Genomic DNA, 21,100 nt, shown 5'->3' on the forward strand with positions numbered 1-21,100 from the left:
CGGCCCCGGCCTCTCCTGCCTCCAGCAACCTGGAGCCTTCTGCCTCTGCCCCCCTCCACATCCACCAGGCCTTTGAGTCCCAGGAAGCTTTTACCTTGTAGACATTACTCAGGTTCATCTCCCTCCTTATCCCTCCATTCAGGCCCTTTGCCTCTGAGGAGCCAATAGTACTGACATACCTTCAGTTTCCCTTTTGGACCTCTGGGGAGGATTAGGGCTGTGACAAATTCTTCACCAGCTTACACCAAGCCATACCCACTTTAAAAAACTACTTATTTGCCTGCTAAAGCAGAGATTTCATCATTTTCCCCTCCTCATCTTAACACTATTATTTAAATTTTATTTTTTTAAAGATTTTATTTACTTATTTGAGAGAGAGTGAGAGAGAGAGAGAGAGAGAGAGAGCATGAGCGGGGGAAGGGGCAGAGGGAGAAGGAGAAGCAGACTCCCCTCGCTGAGCAGGGAGCCCAACACGGGGCTCGATCCCCGGACCCTGGGATCATGGCCTGGGCTGAAGGCAGACGCTTCGCTGACTGAGCCACCCAGGCGCCCCCACTATTTTTTTTTTTTTTTTAGATAGACAACATTTAAACCATGTTAGAACATATTCTTTAAAATGCAACAATAGTAGGACAGTATTTGTACTTAGGTGTAGGGAGAAGCCCTACAGCTAGTTTGTTTGTCATTAACCACTTAATTTGTCACAAATGCGTTAACTAGATTTCCCATTTTCCCTCCTACTACTGGGGATGGAAGAGCTCTTGACAGCAGACCTGGCTGGCCTTGTGCTACCACCTTAAGAAGTCACTTACCTGGTGTTCAATTCACCACATATTTATTTAGGCCGGCTCCGCCAAGCACTCTGCTAACTGCCTGGGGCAAAGGATGAACAGGACATGGTTCCTGCCTTGGTGAGTGTCTACTCCATGGGGGAGGCTGGTTATATAAGCAGATACTTTCAGTACAACGTGGTAAATGCTGAGCTACGGGGAGAGTCGCGTAGGATTCTATGTGAGCATGGAAGGGTAGGGTGTAGCCAGCTAGTTATCAGGGAAAGCCTCCTGGAGGAGGTGATATCAGTGATGAAGAAAAGAGGCAGTTGTGTTCCAGGATAAAGGGTCTGAGGTCTTGAAACAGATTAATGTGCATGATGGCCCTTGACGTAACCAGTGCTCCCATCCCACAGCTGCTGTGAATGTGGGCTGCTAAAGGCTCACAGCCTCTCTCCCTTCTCTGGAAAATTGCCCTGAGGGGTGAGAGCCACCTAGGCCCGGAGGTTAGGCACCATGCCACGTGGGCAGCCTGCCTGCCTCCCCTCCTCCAACCTGCAGCCAATGACTGACGAACACAGTCCCCTTGCCTCAGAGTGGGATCACCTTGTGGTATCATTCACACTTCATAGTGATCTGGGATCTGGCCAGAGCCAGACTCCAAATGAGACCATATCCTTGCTTAGCTTCATTCCCCGCCCCATGGTGCTTCCCCCTTTCCCTTCTTCCTTAGAGCTCTCCGTCAGTAAATTACAAGCACCCAGATCCTTGTCTCACTCAGGCTCTGCTTCTGGGGAACCCAACCCAAGATAGTATGTTTGATGAACTTCTAGAAATTTGGCATAATTTGTATTTAAGCTGTGAATCTAGGAATAATTGGAAGACCAAACCCAAGAATTAGGCAAGGGCCAGGTCACAGAGAACCTTGTGTGCCGTGTTCAAGACCTATGAGTCTTTTTTATTTTTATAGTAAGTCTTTTATATTAGACCAAAGCACTCTTCCTCAAATCATGCCTCCCCCCACCTTTAATGACGTAGCCTCCCCACATTTAGTGACTTATTCATTTAAGTCAAGGCATGGGGAACTACCGGGGTTCTTAGTTAAATACAGATCTCTCTAAAAGTGATAATCCACTGAGACATTAATGTCTAATTCACCTTAAGGTATGACGGAGGCGTGAGAGATTGTATTTTCCAAAGATGGCCATACCTATGGATCCCACCCACGTGCTCTTGCAATGTGGCTAACATTCTTCCCACTGGAGATGAGGTCTATGCTTCCTGCCCCTTGAATCCGGGGATGTGGGCTTGTGACTACACTGGCCAACGGCATGCAGTGGAAGCAGTGCTGGGAGATGTCCAAGGCAAGGTCATAAAGGCAATATGGCTTCCACCTGGACCTCTCTCACGCACGCACACTCTCTCGCGTTCTGTCAGGATGCTCATTTTTGGAACTCAGTCACCATGTTGTGAGGAAGCCAGCCCACACAAAGAGGCCACACGTTGACATTCTGGCAGACAGTCCCAGCTAGGCCCCAGCTGACACCAGCATCGATCTTCAGACTCGTGAGTGAGAAAACCATCAGATGATTCCAGCTCCCGGCTTCTGGATCTTCCAGCTGAGGGTGCAGACATCATGGGGCAGAAACAAGTTTTCCTTACTGTGCCCAGTCTGAATTCCCCACCCACAGAAACCATACAGGTGATACGTGATTATTGTTATTTTAAGTCATTAAATTTTGGAGGAACTTACTTTGCTGCAACAGATAACTGACATCTGTCTAGACTCTGAAGTTACAATTTTCCCTTCAAAATTACTCCTCTAGTGGGGCGCCTGGCTGACTCAGTCGGTAGAGGGTGTGACTCTTAATCTCAGGGTTCTGAGCTTAAGCCCCACATTGGGTGTGGAGCTTACTTAAAATAAAATAAAAGAAAATAAAATACAATTTTAAAAATTCCTCCTCTAGCTTCCCTACCCAAGCAATTGGTATCCCCAGGTTCTTTCAGTAACTGAGCTCTCCATTTGCATACAATTAATCATTAGGTCCTATAGATTTTCCTTTCTAGGGTGTCTCTGCCGTCTGTCCTTTCCCTTGGTGCCTGTCTCTCCAGATTAAACTAAAGTCCAGCCTGAATCATGTTCAAACTCCTCAAAAACTGCCAACTTTCACAAAAGCACAGCTTCCAGATGGAATTATACAGTTCAAGCTGCAATTTATATAATCCAAATGGACATATATTCTGAATATATATATATATATACTTTTAGAAATTACACTTTGCTTGTTCATTGTAATAAATTCAGATTTGTTACAATACAATACAAAAAAAGTGAACATCTCACTCACCAAAGGAAATTACTGTAAACATTTGCTGTTATATTCCAGACATTTTTCTAGGGGTGCAAGTGTGTATTCGAGATATGTGTGTATTCTAGGTATTCTAGGTATATAAAAATATATACACACACAGAGGCACATGTTATACACACATATACAATAGATATGTTTAAGAAACATTTTTTTTTTTACAAAACTAGGATCACAGCACACATTATGTTCTGTAATTTTGCTTTTTTTTTTTTTCAATTTTGCTTTTTTACCTAGCATTGCTTCCTGGTTATCTTTCGTGACAGCACGTGCAGATGTACTTCATTCTAAGAGTTACATTCATTTTAAGAGTTACACAGTATATTACACCATCATTTATTTAACCATTTCTCTATTGAAAAACATTTGGTCGTTTCTACATTTTGCTACCAACTTTCACCCACATAACACTCTATCCCAAACAGGGTACTATTAATCGTGTCTAATTTTTGCACCATATAGCCATTAATATGGACAAGGTAGCTCTCGAAAGCACTGTCATGAGAAGATGTTCACCAAAGTGAAAAAGACAGAGGTATAGTATAATTCCATTTTTGTATATATGCACAAAATGTCTGGAAGTATATATAAATGGCATTAACAGAAGTTCTTTCTGGGAAGCAGGTAAGTCTGGAGAACTTTTTTTTTTCCCCCTTATAGTGAAAAAACCTTGTGTTTAATATTGTCAGGAAAGATATTTTCCATTTTGAGAAACACTGCATAAATGATGTAAATGTTAGAAATGTGCTATGCATGGATAAAAGGAAAAAGGAACAAGACAGGGAAACAATGAGCAAGCAGTTAGAAATCTACAGTTGACATCAATTCACATCTGCTAACTGTGGGAACCAACTACAGAGACATAATTAGACTCAGCATCAAATGGGCTTTAAAAATACACAGCCCATTTCCCATTGTTTAACATAGCTCACATATAAGGGCACTGAATAGCTCTTTGGCAAACGTGTGGTAAATCAAAATTCTGATTAAATTAACTTTATTCTAATAAGCTATTGAAACAATGAGACATTTCAGAAAATAACAATTCTCAATTAAAAGAGAATAAACCTTCAGTGGCTCCCCTTCACTTAAGATGGTGTTTTGTTCATTGTAGTGAGCACAGCATAATGTATAGACTTGTCAAATCACTATGTTGTACACCCGGGACTAATAAAATGTTCTGTGTCAACTGTACTTCAATTTAAAAAATTTTAATAAAAAAGGAAGCTTTATTTAAAAAAGAGAGAGAGAGATGGTGTTTGCCAACCTTACTGAACATCAAAATCACTCCAGGTCTTATTAAAAGAACAGATATTCAGGCACCACCCCAGACCTGAATCTGATTAAAACCCAGAAATCCTCACCAAAGGGGTCTGGAACTCTACATATTTTTTAAATTTTTTATACATTTTTTAGAGTAATCTCTACATGCAACATGGGACTCGAACTCACAACCCTGAGATCAAGTCTCATGCTCCACCCACTGAGCCAACCAGATGCCCCTAGGACCCTATATTTTTAACATGCTCTCAGGTGAGTCTTCTAATCAGATAAATTTAGGACACTACATTTGTGACCTACAGAAATAAACACAAATGCTGTACTTAGACGTTTACAAATTTCTGTGACTCCTGTCCACGTTTGTAACTTCATGTGAGACATTGTTCCAGGCACTGCTCCAGGTGTTGGAATATACAGGGTATCATGTAGGAGGAATTTGTTTTAATTGAGATAGAATTCACATACCATAAAATGCATCCTTTTAAAGAGTGCAAAAAAAAAAACCACAAAAAAAACAACAACAACAACAACAACAAGAACAAAAAAGAGTGCAATTCAGTGGTGTTTAGCACATTCACAAAATCCAGCAACCATCACCACTGTCTAATTCCAGAACATTTTCTCAGCCCCAAAAGGAAACCCCGGGGCCATTAGCAGCCACTCCCCTTGTCTTCCCCATCCCACCAGCCCTGACAACCAGTAATTTAAGTTCTGGCTCTATGGATTTGCCTATTTCGGACATTACATAGAAACGGAATCATAATATGTGGGTGGCCCTTTGTATCTGACTTCTTTCACTTTACACCTATGTTGTGGCATGGACCGGTACTTCATTCCTTTCCATGGCTGAATGTTGTTCCATCGTATGGGTATAACACATTTTGATGATCCATTCTTCAGGTGAGGCATGTATGGGTTATTTCCACTTTTGGACTATGATGAGTAAGGTCTGGGGAGCCTTCAAAACTATCAGATTTCCAGGTTTCACCTCAGACCCGTGGAAGAAAAGTATCTGAGGGGTGGGGGATAGGTGGTGGCTGGACTTCTTTTTTTTTAATTGAGCTCATCAGGTGAGCCCAATGAGAAGCCAGAGTTGAGAGTCACTGAGTAGTTATCCCTAAGGGAGTGGTCTTAAATGCAGTCCCTGAAGCTGCCATCTTCAAATCCCCCAAATTCTGAATTTCAGAATGTATCTGCAGACTTCCATTTCCAGAAAGATCGAGTAGATGTGTTTTCCCCTATTCCTCCCACAAAGTACAGCTAAAAAGTCTGGACGTTACTTATAAAACAAACCCAAGAAGACACTGAAACGTGGGAAGGAAAAGACAGGTGGAGGAGAAAACTCGGGATGCAAGGAACTCAACAGTGGTGAGTTCTGTCTGCCCTGGATGCTGGAGAACCTGGCAACCCCAAATGCCAAAAGGCACAGACAGAAAATCCTCAAGCTCTCTCTAGCCCAAGGCCAAGGAGAGGAGCAGCCTAGCAAGACAGAAATCTTTTAGATAGTAACCACTCTACTCCAGCCAAACCCCAGGGAAAGTACTGTGGCCTCAACCCAGCCATGCCACTGAATTCCTGGGGTAAGACCTAGACCCCACCTTCAAGAAGCTGTCACAGAGCAGCCTCATCCCCTGGCTAGGGTGGAGTGGAAAAGGCCTAGTGAAGAGTCAGGATTTCACCACTACGCACCCCACACCACCCACACTTCCCAAACATCACACTTCCCAAACATCAGCGAAGGCCACGTAAGGAGCAGTCAGGAAGCATTCCAACCTCTCCCAGCCGAGCAGATCTCAGTGGAGACCAAATGAGGAGCCAGAACTACCGTCCCTACATAGCACCAGTGAGGAGCCGCCCCAGCCGGAAACGTTGCGTCCCTGGACCTTCCCCCATTTATAATATAATTGCCCTAGGTAATTGACAACCAGGTCAAAGTAGGGTTTTCTTTTTTGCTTCAACTCTCAAACACGGTTTAGAAAATTTGTCATCTTTTGAGTTTTCTAAATTATGTTCTCTACACTCACCCAACATCAGGACGGCCACTGCAAACCTGTACCGAAAGATACACGACAAAACACTACACATACCTCAAAATGGGATTCTAAAAAAAATGTTCAAATAACCTACAGGAAGGCAGGAACTACAAAACAGAGAGAAGTATCAGGCACAGAGGAGCATTACATAATGATAAAAGGGCCAATCTGCTAAGAACCCTAATGTGTATGCACCAAATGGCAGGGCTGAGAAGTTCGTGAAGCAAAACCTGATAGAACTGAAAGGAAAAACAGATCCACAATTTTAGTGGAAACTGCAACACTTCTTCCTCAATAATTGATAGAACAACCAGGCAGAAAATCAGCAAAGATAGAGAAGAACCAAACCATCGCCAAAGGATCTAATCAAAATTTATAGCATATTCCATCCAACGACAGAAAAATGCACGTTCTTTTCAGGCCCCTGCGACAACGTGATACCAAGATAGACCAGACTCTGGGCCATACAGAAAACCTCAGCAAATTTAAAAGAACTGAAAGCACACAGTTTGTTCTCTGACCACAATGGGCCCAAACTAGAAATTAGGAACAGAAAGCTAACAGGAACACTTTTAAACACTTGGAAACTGTCTGGGGGCGCCTGGGTGGCTTAGATGGTTAAGTGTCTGCCTTTGGCTCAAGTCATGATCCTAGGGTCCCGCGATCGAGCCCCGCATCTGGCTCCTGCTCAGCAGGGAGTCTGTTTCTCCCTCTCCATCCCAGGGTCTTGGGATCAAGCCCCACATCAGGCTCCCTGCTCAGCGGGGAGTCTGCTTCTCCCTCTCCCACTCCCCCTGCTGTGTCCTCTCTCTCTCTCTCTCTCTCAAATAAAATAAGTAAAATCTTAAAAAAAAAATCACAGATGTCAGGGCACGTGGGTGGCTCAGTCGGTTAAGCATCTGCCTTTGGCTCAGGTCCTGATCTCAGGGTCCTGGGATCGAGCCCCGCCTGGGGGTCTCCACTGAGCGGGGAGTCGGCTTCTCCCTCTCCCTCTGCTCCTCCTTCTCTCCTCCTCTCTCTCTCTCTCAAAAAAAATAAATAAAATCTTTAAAAAAAATCACAGACGTCCACCCTTATTGTGTCTTGCAGTATTCTTTCTAATGCAGTATTGCAACCTTGGCTACACATTAGAATCACCTTGGGAACTGAAAATATCTGCCTGTCCTGACCACACACCAGAACAATTAAAACTGAGTATCTGGGGGAGGGGAGCCCAGCGTATCAGTATTTTTAAAGGCTCCCTAAACAATCCCACTGAGCAGCCATGGCTGGGAAACAGTGAAAACAGGAAAAGCAGTGACCTGGTCAGGATGTAGTCTAACATAAGGAGACAGCAGAGAAAAAGCAACGTGATCAGGCCGGGGTGGGACTTCTCAGCCCTTGCTAGGTTGCTAATGGCCGGGGTGGAGACGGAGTCTGAAGAGCCGAGCCCTGGACTACCTCCATAGCCTTGACGTTGTATTATGCATATTAAGCAGTCATTCGCTGCAGTAGAACGTGAACTCCGTGGATGCAGGGGCTATCTATCTTGTTCTCAGTGGTCTCCCTAGCACCCGGTGCTAGTTAAGTATTTGTAGCATCAACTAAGTATGAGTCTCACTTTGGGACCATCGGCCTCCGAATCACCTGGGGCAGTCATTGAAACAACAGATGCCCTTCACTGTTGCACTATTGCTCTTTCTATTCCGTGCAGAAAACTTCTACGATTGCTCCCTTGTCTTTCTCATTAGGCCAGTCTTCCCAGCAACCTCCAAAGTACTCCAGCAGAAGACTCTTTCAAGATGGTTATTAGCAGGATGGGAACATTCATTCATTCACCAAATATTTATTGGTGAGTAAGCACTGGACTCTGGAGGAACAACATTCTAGTAGGAAATATATGCAATAAACATATGGCTACACTAGTAAATATGTAACTATAAATCACTGGAAGTTCCAGGAAAGCAAAGAAGATGCTGTGCTCTAAGAATGAGTAACAGGAGAGTCAAACAGACTGGGGAATCAGAAAAGACCTCTCTGCGAGAGCTGCATTGGAGCAAATTTGCGAAATGTGTGAGTTAGTCCGTTGGAGAGGGACCGAGATGAGCTTTCCAGGCAGAAGAAATGGCCTTGGCTGATTGTCTGGAGTCAGGAAAGAACTTGGTGCTTTTGAACTGAAAGTAAGCCGCGGCCGGGGGCGGGGGGGGGGGGGGACGCGGGGGGGGGGGCGGGCAGAACACCACAGTAAGTGGCAGAGTGGCTGATGAGGAAGGCAGGAACAGTTCATGCGGGGCTTTGTCGGAGAGAGGGAAGAGCTCAGGTGTCTTCCGGAATATGGTGGGAAGCCATTGGAAGGTTCGAGCAGGGGAATGGTATGATCTGGTTGATGCAGCTGCTGTGCAGGCAAAGGATTGTAGCAGGGCAGGACTGGAAGCGGGGAGTCCACATGGGAGGTTCCCAGCATGCTCTGGGTGGAGTAGTGGAGGTGGGGAGAAGTAGATGGTTAGGATGTTTTTGCTGGAGAAAGGAGTCTTTTTCCCCATGCTGGCCCTCTCCGTACTCCGCAAGAGAGACGTCGCATGAAGCTCCGTGTTAGGACGCAGTGCCACATACACATAAGGTTAGACATACTCTGGGAGGGGGAATTGTCTCAGATACACAAGATACAGAAGAACAGACCACAGGTGGTGACAGCCTTGCTCCAACCATTGCAGTTGGAAAGAAAAGCATCTTAGGAGAGATCAGTGACAAACAGATTCTTTCGAAACACGACTGAGCCATTGGTTCGTGAATTTATTTTTTTCATTGAGGTAGAATTTAATTCAATTAAAGGCAAAGATCCTGCCTGCCCAGTTTTATGATCTTTGAGAAATGTACACAGCCACGTTGCTGTTACCCACATAATCCCAGAGAGTCCCCCTGTGCCTTTTGCCAGTCAATGCCTACCCTCTCATAAGCACCCACTGTTCTGAATTATATCACCACCCACTGGTTTTGCCTGTTCTTTAGCTTTCTATAAATGGAATCATACTGTACATATTCTTAGGTGCCTGGCTTTTTTCACTCATCATAACATTGTTGAGATTGTGTTGTGTGTAACAGCAGACCATTCCTTTCCACAACTGAGTAGCATTCCATTGCAAGAATACATCCCGAGCTGTTTCTCCATCCTCCTGTTAATGGACATTTGAATAGTTTCCCAGGGGCTAACTGTCGCTCTGAGTTTCATTAGAGTTTCGTTACAAAGTAAGGTGCGGCTTCGATTCACTTTTCTCTTGTTCATCTCACCATTCTCTAGCTCAGATTTCCATCCATTCGTACGTTATTTACAGTCTTCCAACCTTGTCCACGGGAATGTGCTTCTGTTTTTATTTCCACTTCAGGGACATGTTTTCCAGGAATCCACGTATTTTCACTTGGATTGTGTCTATCCCTAGAAAGTAGACAATAAAAGTCACCTAGATTCTTATTTAGGATCTCTTTCCTCTCAGGAAGAAGATTCACAGATGTGATAGCTATCCAGATAGGTGGTGAATTTTTTAAAAACCTTACGCTTTCCAAAACAAAAAGAATTCGTGAGGAAAAATGGCATTGTTTTGCATTTCTGAAACTCTAGGGTCTGGGATAATAAAAGACGGCTAGATTCTCATATCGGCTTCTGTGTTCAATCGGTTGCCATATGTTGTTTTGGTTACAGTATGCAAAGAGAATCAGGACTCATAGAGACATGTAGTTGGAAAGAAGATGAGCATTTTAATAACTTTTTCAAATAATTATGGATATTTTTCTTTGATACTGCACCAGGTTCCATGTGTTCTGATAGCTCTGGGAACTCTGGAAGATAAGAGGTTGGAGTGATCCAATTTTGGACGTGTTGAAGGAGCTATACACTCTCCCATAGATGCTATAGATGGTCTTATAGATGGTCCAGGCTTCAGCCAGGGCAGGGTTTCTCAACCTTGGCTCTACTGACGTTTTGCATTGGGTCATGACTTGTCATGTGTTGGGGTGGGGAGGGGCGGGCGGACTGTGCATAGTGAGGTGTTTACCAGCATCCCGGGCCTCTACCCACTAGATGTCAGGAACACCTCCCCCACAGTGTGACAACCAAAGATGTCTCCAGACATTGCCAAAAATTGCCTGGTGGGGTCAAGTCACTCCCCCACCATTGAGAACCACAGAACAGGTACCCCAGAAAGGCCCTTTAGGCTGGACTGAACAATTCAAGATGAAAGTTATGTAAGGAACTTCAATAACTTTACTGACATCTCTCTGTTGGAAATACAATTGCCAAGAGCTATCGTTTACTAAGTGCTAGTAGGCACTTCCCACACATTAACTAATTTACTCCTCACATCAACACTACGAGGTAAGTATCAATATTCCCATTTTACGGATGAGGTCATCAAAACTCAGAAAGATCGCCACATGTCCAAGAGAGGGGCAGAACTGGGATTAGTGTCTGCGTCTAATCGACTCCCATGCATATGCTTCGAACCTCCAGCGTGTTAGTTGTTTATAAACTAGAAATGTAGTTTCCTCTGGCACACATCGTGTAACCCTGTCTAATGACCTTATTGAGATAACAGAGTCGTGAATGATTTTAGGTGGCAAATATAATTGGGGGTGACTTCTTGACCTAGTACCTGGAATAGCTTTGGGGTAAACTGAACTGAAGCATTACTTTGATGGATTGCAGAGACTTCTGGGGTAAGATCAAAGAGACATAAGTATAAGGCCTTGAGGGACCAAATTACCCATTTCATTGGTTCTAGAAGCCATGGCAATAATCAATCAAGCAGTCTTGTGAAGGTGCTGGCAGGACTTTTCTGATACCTCAGATCATCAGCCTCCCCCCTGGGGGGGGGGGGGCAATAACACCTCTGATTGACCCCAGGCCTGGCTGTTAAGCCCTTTGCTTTAGCTTAGGAGGAAAATGTTTGGGGGAATGGTAACCAGGCGCTCTAACCTCTAGGGCAGTGTTCTTCCAACTGCCCATCACAATGCTTTTGGGGTCATGAAATCAATTTAGTGGATGATGAGCAGCATTTAAGAACAAATAGAGAAGACCAGAGCAGAAAGCATCGTAGGGTCACCCCCACATTATAGGCAAGACTGGCTACAGAATATGGAAAATGTGGGGCTCCTTCATTACAAAGCAGGAAAACGGTGTTATTAAAGGCACTCAGATATAAAGTTTTTCCTTTCTTCTGCAGTGTCTGGCTTGACTTGTCACGGCCTTTTTTTTTATTTGCTATTTATCTATTTGATAAATTATCTATTTGAATTTCACTAGACCTTTTTATGCTTTGCAATGCCGTTTAAAATGCAAATGTAAGGGGGCGCCTGGGTAGTTCAGTCAATTAAGCAACTGCCTTCGGCTCAGGTCATGATCCCAGGGTCCTGGGATCGAGCCCCGCCTTGGGCTCCCTGCTCCGCAGGGAGCCTGCTTCTCCCTCTCCCTCTGCTTGCCCCTCCCCTTGCTTGTGCTCTCTCTCTCTCTCTCTCTCTCTCTCTCTCTCATTCTGTCAAATAAATAAATAAAATCTTTAAAAAAAATACCAAATAAAAGGCAAATGTAGAAACATTTAACCAACATGCAGGATCACCAAAATTACACAAACCATATTTTGTAGCTCATACGTTCTTACCAGAACAGTGAGCGTACTGCATGAAACTAATTCAACTGTTTTGATCTCATGTTCTAAATTTTTAGTTATTGGTTTTTCGTTATTGAGGTATAGCTGACATAGAACATGGTATTCATTTCAGGTGTACAACATCATGATTTGCTATTCTCGTCACAAGGACAAAATGTTATTTCCTTTCTTGATACACGTGCATTCCACCAACTGTCTCTACCTTTAGCTTATTGGTGAGTAAGGACGGAGGAAAGGGAAAGGGCAGGTTTGCCTTCTGTGTCATTATTTTCAGCGTAAGGGGTCCGCTAATGCAGGAAAGCAACCCACCAGGATGTGCTAGGGTTCCTTGGTCCTCAGGTTCCCAGAATTCTACTGCCTTCTTTCTGCGCTGGAAACAAGCTCCGCTTCGAAAGGAAAGCGTGGCCTCTGGGTTGTCACCACCAGCACTCCCCCACCACACCCCCCACCTCACTCAGTTGTAGATGGGACACACTGGCCTCGCCCTGCCCCCCCATCTTGCTGGGCTCCCTCCCTCCCCCACTTCTATGGGCCCAAGGAGAAAAAGGCAGCCCTACCTCCAGCCTTCTGTGCTCTCGGGGCATCAGCGACACTCTATGCAAATGGGCAGCAAGAAACGGCAGGAGACACGCATACTACCCGAATCTCATCTGCTCGCGGGCGGGCGCCACTGTTCCGCCCGGCTGCGCTTGCAAAACCCAAGCTCAAAAATAAAATTATTAAGAATGTCAAGACAGCAACAGCAGAACATTAAACCAAAGTGTGGGGGCCCTCCTGAGCCCGGAGCCCTGCGCTGCTGTATGAGTCATGTGCCTAGGAAGCCGGCCCCGATTATAAGGTATTGTTGCTGAACGCTTCGTTTCAGGGGTGTGTGTGTGTGTGTGTGTGTGAGAGTGTGTGGCTAGGGGTGTACTGGGGGGGCGGGGTCACCAAAGTGTGACAGCGCCTGCTTCTGCCCTTCCCTTTCCCTACTAGGGGTGGGAGCTTTTTCTGGAAACAGTAAAGGGATTTTGGTTAGAAGAGGACAGAAGCCAGCTCCTCAGGGTGATGCAAGTTCTGTCCATTCTCCCTTAACCCCTGCGTCTCATGTGGCTGTTCTGGCAAAGACAGACCAGGGTCACCTCCTGTTACAAGCAGGCACCCTTGACCTCAGCCAGGGAGGAAACCAGAGTGAGCCAAGGAGACAAAGGCAGCCCTACCTCCAGCCTAAATTCCTTGAAGCTCAAGGGGCAAGAGGTGTCCCTAAACCTCACTCGTGCAGGCCAGTTTACCAGGATATCTAACTACTTGGAGACTCGGTCCTAAGCAGGCCCTTTCCTGGGGCATCTCTGGGATTATATCCCACCCTCGGGAATCTGTGGGGTTGGCCAGCAAGATGGGCTTCAAGGATCCAGAGAATTTTCGCCACACCTGTCTTTTTCCCTGTTCACGTAACAGGCCTTGGCATTAATTTTATGTTTTACATTGTAAAAGTTTTGCAAGTTCCGCAGAGAAGTGAGAAGATACAGAAAATTATAAAGAAAATGAAAATTTCTTACTGCCTAGAATTCCATCATAACCACTACGACCATATTTTGTGTATTTTCTGCCATTTGTTTTTCTTTTATTTCACGTTTATTTCTTTAAGTCATCTCTACACCCAATGTGGGGCCCGAACTCAAGACCCCGAGATCAAGAGCCGCATGCCCTTCTGACTGAGCCAGCCAGACACCCCTGCTGTTCATTTCTCTGTGTATGCACTACAATTAAAAACAATGGTACACTGAAACTAATATAATGCTTTGTCAATTATACCTCCATAAAAAAGACAATGGATCATATTGTGTATAGAGGTTGGAATCTGGTTTACTCCACTTAATATTATAAAGGATTCAGTTTGTCTCTCCCTTAGACTATGCTGCACGTGCACAGATAGAATCTTTCTCTCACGCTGTCTTCTATATTTCTTTCGATGCATTAATATCATTGGCTCACCTAAAGTTAAAGTAGTTGTTCCTCATAGGAAGCATTTTTTTCCACCTGTTAGTTTCCCTCTCCAAATTTCATCTTTGCTCTTGTAATTTGTACCCTCTGCCACTAACAGGGAAAGGGAAAAGATTTTTCCCTTGGAGCTAGAACCAGACTTCTACAGAAAGTTCAACTTTTTATCAAAAAAAAAAATTATTATAGGGGCACCTGGGTGGCTCAGTCGGTGAAGGGTCTGCCTTCGGCTCAGGTCATGGTCCCAGGGTCCTGGGATTGAGCCCCCATCGGGCCCCCTGCTCGGCGGGAAGCTTGCTTCTCCCTCTCCTGCTCCCCCTGCTTGTGTTCCCTCTCTCGCTGTCTCTCTCTCTCTGTCAAATAAATAAATAAAATCTTTAAAAAAATAAAACACTAATTAGGTACATCTTTTTTCTTCTAAGTAACTCAGCAGCACTTTCTCTCTTCTTGCCTTTTTTTTTTTTTTTTTTTTTTTTTTAGAGAGGGAAGGGGGAGAGACAGAGGGAGAGGGAGAATCTCAAGCAGGCTCCACGCCCAGCACGGAGCCCGACGTGGGGCTCCATCTCACGACCCTGAGATCATGACCTGAGCCGAACTCAAGAGCCGGACACTTAACTCTGACTGAACCACCCAGGCGTCCTGAACTTTCTTGCTTTTAAAACCTGGCCTAAGTGATAAGAATTTCTTTTGTCCTTATGCCTATCTGCACCCGCCTTGGCCTCTAAACTTCGGCTGCAGGATTTGGTTCTCTGGCTTCAGCTGTCTACTCCCCACCCGGGAAGGCAGGGACTGTGTTTTATGGATAAATACAGAACTGTGGTTTTACTTTTTTTTAAGTTTTATTTTTATTTTTTTAAGATTTTATTTATTTATTTGAGAGAGAGAGAATGAGAGAGAGAGAGCGCATGAGAGGGGGGAGGGTCAGAGGGCGAAGCAGACTCCCCGCCGAGCAGGGAGCCCGATGTGGGACTCGATCCCGGGACTCCAGGATCAGGATCTGAGCCGGAGGCAGTCGCCTAACCAACTGAGCCACCCAGGCGCCCTTAAGTTTTATTTATTGATCTGAGAGAAAGAGAGAAAGAGCTAGCAGGGGGAGGGGCAGAGGGAGCGAGAGAATCCTGAAACAGACTCCTCACTGAGCACGGAGCCCAACTTGGGGCTCAGTTCCAGGACCCTGAGATCATGACCTGAGCCAAAATCGAGTCAGCAGCTTAACCAACTGAGCCACCCAGGCGCCCCAGTTTTAAAATTTTCTAAACAGCTGAATTATAATAGTAATTATAAAAATAACTCCGCCTTTCCCCCAGAACAGACCTTTTTAAACACATTTATACAGAAGAAAAACAGAGGTTGCAAAATAAGCACAACAGAGTTCCTTCCCACTGTTACAGGCTTTCGCTGATCCCACGGTTCTTGAACCTAATTTCCTCCCCTCACCCTCCTCTTCCTCCCACTTCTAAGGAGCACTACCCGGTTTCCTCATTCAAGTCAACACCAGCCAGAGAATTGGCATGGTGGGGCCCCGGTGTATCCCATTATGTCCAAACAAGGAAAGAGCATTTGGAGAGAATTTCTGAGGAAATGCCTCTGTCCCTATTGTGATTGTAAGTATATTCTAGAATAGATGAGAAACGATGGTGGCCACAATCCAAGGATCTCATAGCTATAGTTATCTTTAAGTTTGCAGACTAGGAAAATCATGGAATGTCCAATTCTGGAAATCATCCCATCCTGCTGTTCATCCAGAAAGCGAAGGAAATTGAAAGTCACATGTCTAGTTAGTGGAGGATCTGGGGTTACAAGGCCAGGTTACCTGACTCTGAGTTCGGCACTTTCAACTCCGCGAAATTATCTTAAACCCTTGCAAGGAGGATTTTATTTTCTTTTATTTAAGGATTTTAGGCTCTGATGAGGAGCTGGTGACTTATGTAAATTAGTGGGGCGCTGGCTAAGAGGGAAATCGATTTATTTGTTCATTCATTCAATTCCACAAATATTCAAATATTTACTGTCAGCCTGGCAGGCGTAAGCAATGTGCTGGACACTCTGGGGGGTTCGGAACTTCATGAGCTCATGTCTTATTAGGGAGGTCATAAAAACAACTACTTTGTAAGAAAGCGTGGGTGCCGTCGAGGCAGTATAGACACAGCCAGGCAGGAGTTTCAGGGAAGGACAGTTTGATGCTTTCCAAGAGGGGTCTGGAAGGGCTGTGGGTATGGGGAAGGACAGGTGAACTCGGCTTTGAAAGGCAAATAAATAGCTTAGGGTTTCTTGAAATGGAGATGAAGCAGAAAATTCAATCCTAGATCTGGCTAAAGATTCAAAGCCTGAACTCTTAAACATTTGCTATATAAGCCCTTTGACTAGGTTAGGCTCGACGGTTGGGAAATAGCACAGGGCCTTTAATGCCATTCTAAATGATTTGGATTTATTCTGTATGTAACTGGTAGCCATGGAAAGTTTTAAAGCGTGTGGTCTGATGAGCACTGTGCTCTCATCCCAAAGCGCTAAGCACTTAGAACAGTAGGTCCTGAGAGCAGATCAAAGACGACAGTGCAAAGGCCAGGGCTCCATCAGAAACTCTGGTGGCTGGGAATTATTCTGCAACTTTAATTGCTCAGAGCCGTTTGCTAAGCTGCACTCTGTTACACTTGGCTGGTCAAGTTAAGAGCTGTCAAATCTATTCCCTGAGCTATGGAGCAAACCAGGATTTGCTCAGAAAGTCGGGGTTTATTCAGAGAATTTTATTATAGGTTTTCTTGGAGGAAGGTTTTACATCCTTTTTTAAATTAGAAAAAGATAATTAATGCCATTTCCTGATTCCAGAATTTTCTAACGTTATGGAACTATGTGAGTGTTTTAGAAAGTGAAAGTGTCTCATAGTCCCAGCCCTTGAGAGATAACTACTGTGAAGTTGGTATCTATTCCTCCGCACATTTTTTTTCTTGTCTGCGTAATAGCACTTATTAAGGAAAAATAGTTTTTAAACAAACTGTTCATGCCATTTTGAAGCTTTCTCTCTTCACTGATTTATATAGCATGGACATTTTCCCATACCATGTAGATCTATCTATTTTTTTTTAAAAATAGTGCCCCATTTGGCACCTGGGTGGTTCAGTTGGTTAAGCACCTGGCTCTTGATTTCAGCTCAGGTCATGACCTCAGGGCTGTGAGATCGAGGCCCATGTCGGGCTCCGCACTGGGTGTGGGGCCTACTTGAGATTCTCTCTCTCCCTCTCTCTCTGCCCCTCCCCCCTCAAATAAATAAATAAATCTTAAAAAAAATAAAAGTAAAAGTAATGCGCCATTGTATATTTTCTCCGTTCTTGTGTGAATAGACACTTAGGTTGTTTCCAGGTTTCCGATTACAAACAACATGGCAGTAAACATCCTCGCACATAAATCGTTGCAAGCTAATGGCAAATTTTTTATTACCACATTTGTGCTCGATTTTTAGCACTGGAAATGTTGGCTCATTTGGGTCTGAAAAGTTATCTTTTATCTGTCCAATTGCCTTTTGAAAATGTCCTACCACTTTTCACTTTCAGCCGGAGGGTGCTGGTTTGTCCACATCCTCCTCAATACTACCAAAGTTTTAAACCTTTCCTACTACGATGGACAAAAAAAAGATATCTTATTGTTCCAATACTCAATATATGCTAAACATCCCTATTTAGGGTGAATTAAGAAACACCACAATTGAGGAAGTTAACTGGCCTCTATTGTTCTTCTGTATAACCTGCAAACGTCTTCAGAAAGTTCGTAGTGCCATTTCTCAGGCCCTGGCATGTCAGATGCCCACTCTGGGAACACGCACAGAGACATATGTCTGGTATATATTACCTCATAGCGTTTGTAGGTAGGAAATAGAGATCTAAATGGGTAATAGGTGTGACTCAGGGTGCACACTAGCCCAATCCAAGGAAATAGCCCAATCAGCCATCAGAAGACACAGAGGAAGAAAAGCTTTATCAGGTAACAACAACCTAGAGAGCATAGCAGGTCTGTCCTGGGTCTGCAACTTAGCCATTCATCTTATTTCCTTTACACCACATACCAATCACATTTTCCAAATGGGGACAAGAGCATCGCTAATACTGTGCCTCAAGCAGTGTAATCATTTTGCCAGATGATTTAGCACTGTTGGCTCAAACCCAAGAACAGATGATGGAATAATTTCCAGTCAGGAAAAACAACAACTGTAACAACACCATTAAAGCCCAAACCTTTGAGTACTTGGCTCTCTGGACACAATAACTCACAAACCCGCTTAGCACACAATACTCACAAGTAGTATCTGCTTAGGAGAAGTCGAGCCCTCACCCAGCTGGTGTTAGTCTAACTGGTCTTCTTCCCAGCACATCGGAGGAGTCCACTTCTCCATGCCCCATGGCTGCTGGGAGGGCCAGGTGACTCATTCTGGCCAATGAATTATGAAATGAAGCAACGGATTTCACGCCTAGGGCACAGAACTGGCTGTGCGAGACCCTGCACTTTCTCTCCACCCTCCCACAGTGATTGTGGAAGCACATATGGAGGTGTGGGTGCCACAAAATCAGAGCGGCAGCGGTCACTGAGTCACCACATGGAGGAAAGCTGCCCCCGGCGCGTCACCTGGGCTTGCAGCAGAATTTGTGAGAGCAAGAAATTAAATGCTATTGTGGTCAGCCACTGAGAGCTTGGCGTTGTTACTGCAGCATGACTAATACATTATCCCTCGGCCAAAATGAATCTGTTAGATGGCCTAGCAGGTGGAGAGACAGAAGCGTCAAGGAAGAACCACTCGTGAGCGCCTCTTCTGTGCCCCGGACGGTGCGTGGCGCATGCGCAATGCAAAATGCCTGCACTGTATTCAGACCCCTCGGTCTCTGCTGTCTTTGATTCCCTGCTTCCCCGGTGTGTTCCCATGACACTCTCACCTCCCCGCTCTCAACCCTCCGGCCGGACTGAACTACGGGCAGGTCCGTGCACAGGTCAGGTCTCTCTCCAGGCCTTTGTCAATGCTGCTCTTTGGACTGGGGATGTCACTTGTCCTCTCCAGCTCCTGGCCTGCCTCGCTCTTACTCATCCTTCGTGTCTCAGGGCTTGAATCCTTCCCTGCTGCCCCGAGTCTGGGTTAGGTGCCTCTCTCCTGGGCTCCCGCGGTTCCCTGGGCCTCCTTCACCATATTACTTATTGTGCTTGCCTTTTCATCTGTCGGTCACCTCCTCCCCGTGGCAAGGGACTGTCTTGCTCACTTTTAGAATCTAGGACCTCATCAAGATCCTGGCACAGAGTAGGCCTGCAATACATTTTTGAATGAAACAAATACAGTATTTCATCGTACTAGGATAATCCGTGAATGAATGAGCCTGCTAGGTTCATGGGGCACAGGTGGGACAGGCCTGACCAGAGTAGAAGTATGTTTGGAGCTGCAGGAAATAAGGGCATGGGGGTGGCTGGGGTGAGGACTGATGGGGGAGGGTCTTGATAGGCTAACAGATAAGTTTACACTTTCCGCTATTGGAAATCCGGGGAGGCACTAAGAAGTTCAGGCCAGGGGAGTGAATGTCATGTGTGATGTTGAAGGACCATTACTGTGGTAACCGGTCTGTGGGATAGACTGAATGTGGGAGTCACTGTGGTTACCCAGGCCAGTGAGTGGTCATTTGGGCGGGAGAAAATGACAGCCTGAACTAGGTTGGTTGGTGGTGGTGAACCTCGAGAAGAATAGATAGTGGATAGAACGTTTTAAGTCATCATTCACAGGAGCCTGGGAAAACCACTTCACAATGCCTTCTCTGATCATTGCAGTCTATGTTTTAAATCCAGAACAAATCAAGGTAAAATGCACATCAGGGTAGCTTTCATGAGAAAAGGTGTCACAGAGCAAGGTGATTGAGTGGCGTCCCGGGAAGCTGGCCCCTCACCACTTTCCAGTCTCAGTTTATGACCCTCCAGTAACTTTTCTTTTTCTACTTCAGGGACTTATTCTCTCCCTCAGCATGCCCCATACATGAGTTCCAGCACATGGGGCTCCCAGAACCACCTCCCCCCATTGGCCCTAAGGTAGGGATGATTTTGCTGACTTGACCCAACCCAAGTCACACACGTGTGTGTGTGTCTGTGTGTATGTGTGTGTGTGTAATAGCTCTCTCGCAGCAAAAGCATCTAGAAATGCAAGGCTATTATAGCTAGGGTCCTTCATTGAATAGATCCCCTGAGCTGAATTATTGCTTAATACACACTCACACGGGTGCATGCATTCAAGACACATACATGCATACACGGACATATGGGCACCCCTAAATAGGAAGAGTGGGTGAATTTAATGAGTTAGCTCAAATTAGAGAAGTTTGCCTTACAGTATAGAAATAGAGAAATTCTGGTTTCTCTGAATACAGTAATAATGGGGAATCCTAGAGCAGTGACATTCCAAATAAGCTGAGAAGAGGTATTATTCAGAATGGACATATAATAGGAATATTATTAATAGGAATATTAAATAGCATAGTCAGTTGACACGCAGACATAATTTTCTCATTCAATATTGCATGGAACTCATTAAGGTACAGAGTTTAAGAGGACAGACCATAGGGACCCCTAGATGGTTCAGTCGGTTAAGCGTCTGACTCTTGATTTCAGCTCAGGTCATGATCTCAGGGTCGTGGGATCGAGCGCCACGTTGGACTCTGCACTGGGCATGGAGCCTGCTTAAGATTCTCTCCCTCTCCTTCTGCCCCCCCACTCGCTCTCTCTCTCTAAAATATATATATATATATATATATATATATATATATATATAAAATCTTAAAAAAGGAAAAGAAAACAGAACACAGTCGGTCAGACCTGGTCCCCACCACCACTCGTTAGCCGTGTGCCCTTTAACCAATATGCACCTCACTTTCAGGGCACCTGGGCAGCTCAGTCCATTAACCATCTGACTCTCAATTTCAGCTCAGCTCATGATCTCAGGGTGGTGAGATCAAGCCCCCCCCCCCATGGGGCTCTGCGCTTAGCCGGAAGTCTGGTGGAGATTCTCTCTCTCC

The 21,100-nt window shown here is 45.0% G+C and overlaps 1 protein-coding gene across 2 annotated transcripts in view; it reads right to left on the minus strand.

Annotated features, from left to right (window-relative positions):
• Positions 1-18,460, minus strand: part of LOC113930808 (integrator complex subunit 6-like) — a 79,133-nt gene extending 60,673 nt beyond the window's left edge. The window contains exon 1 of one of the 2 annotated variants that reach the window (XM_035725612.1): positions 18,361-18,460. The gene's annotated coding sequence lies outside the window, so the exon portion shown is untranslated. The remainder of the gene's footprint in view (positions 1-18,360) is intronic. The other variant, XM_035725606.1, reaches the window with a different exon arrangement.
• Positions 18,461-21,100: the final 2,640 nt, after the last annotated feature.

This window comes from Zalophus californianus, chromosome X, assembly GCF_009762305.2.
Source record: "Zalophus californianus isolate mZalCal1 chromosome X, mZalCal1.pri.v2, whole genome shotgun sequence".
Classification (NCBI taxonomy): Eukaryota; Metazoa; Chordata; class Mammalia; order Carnivora; family Otariidae; genus Zalophus; species Zalophus californianus.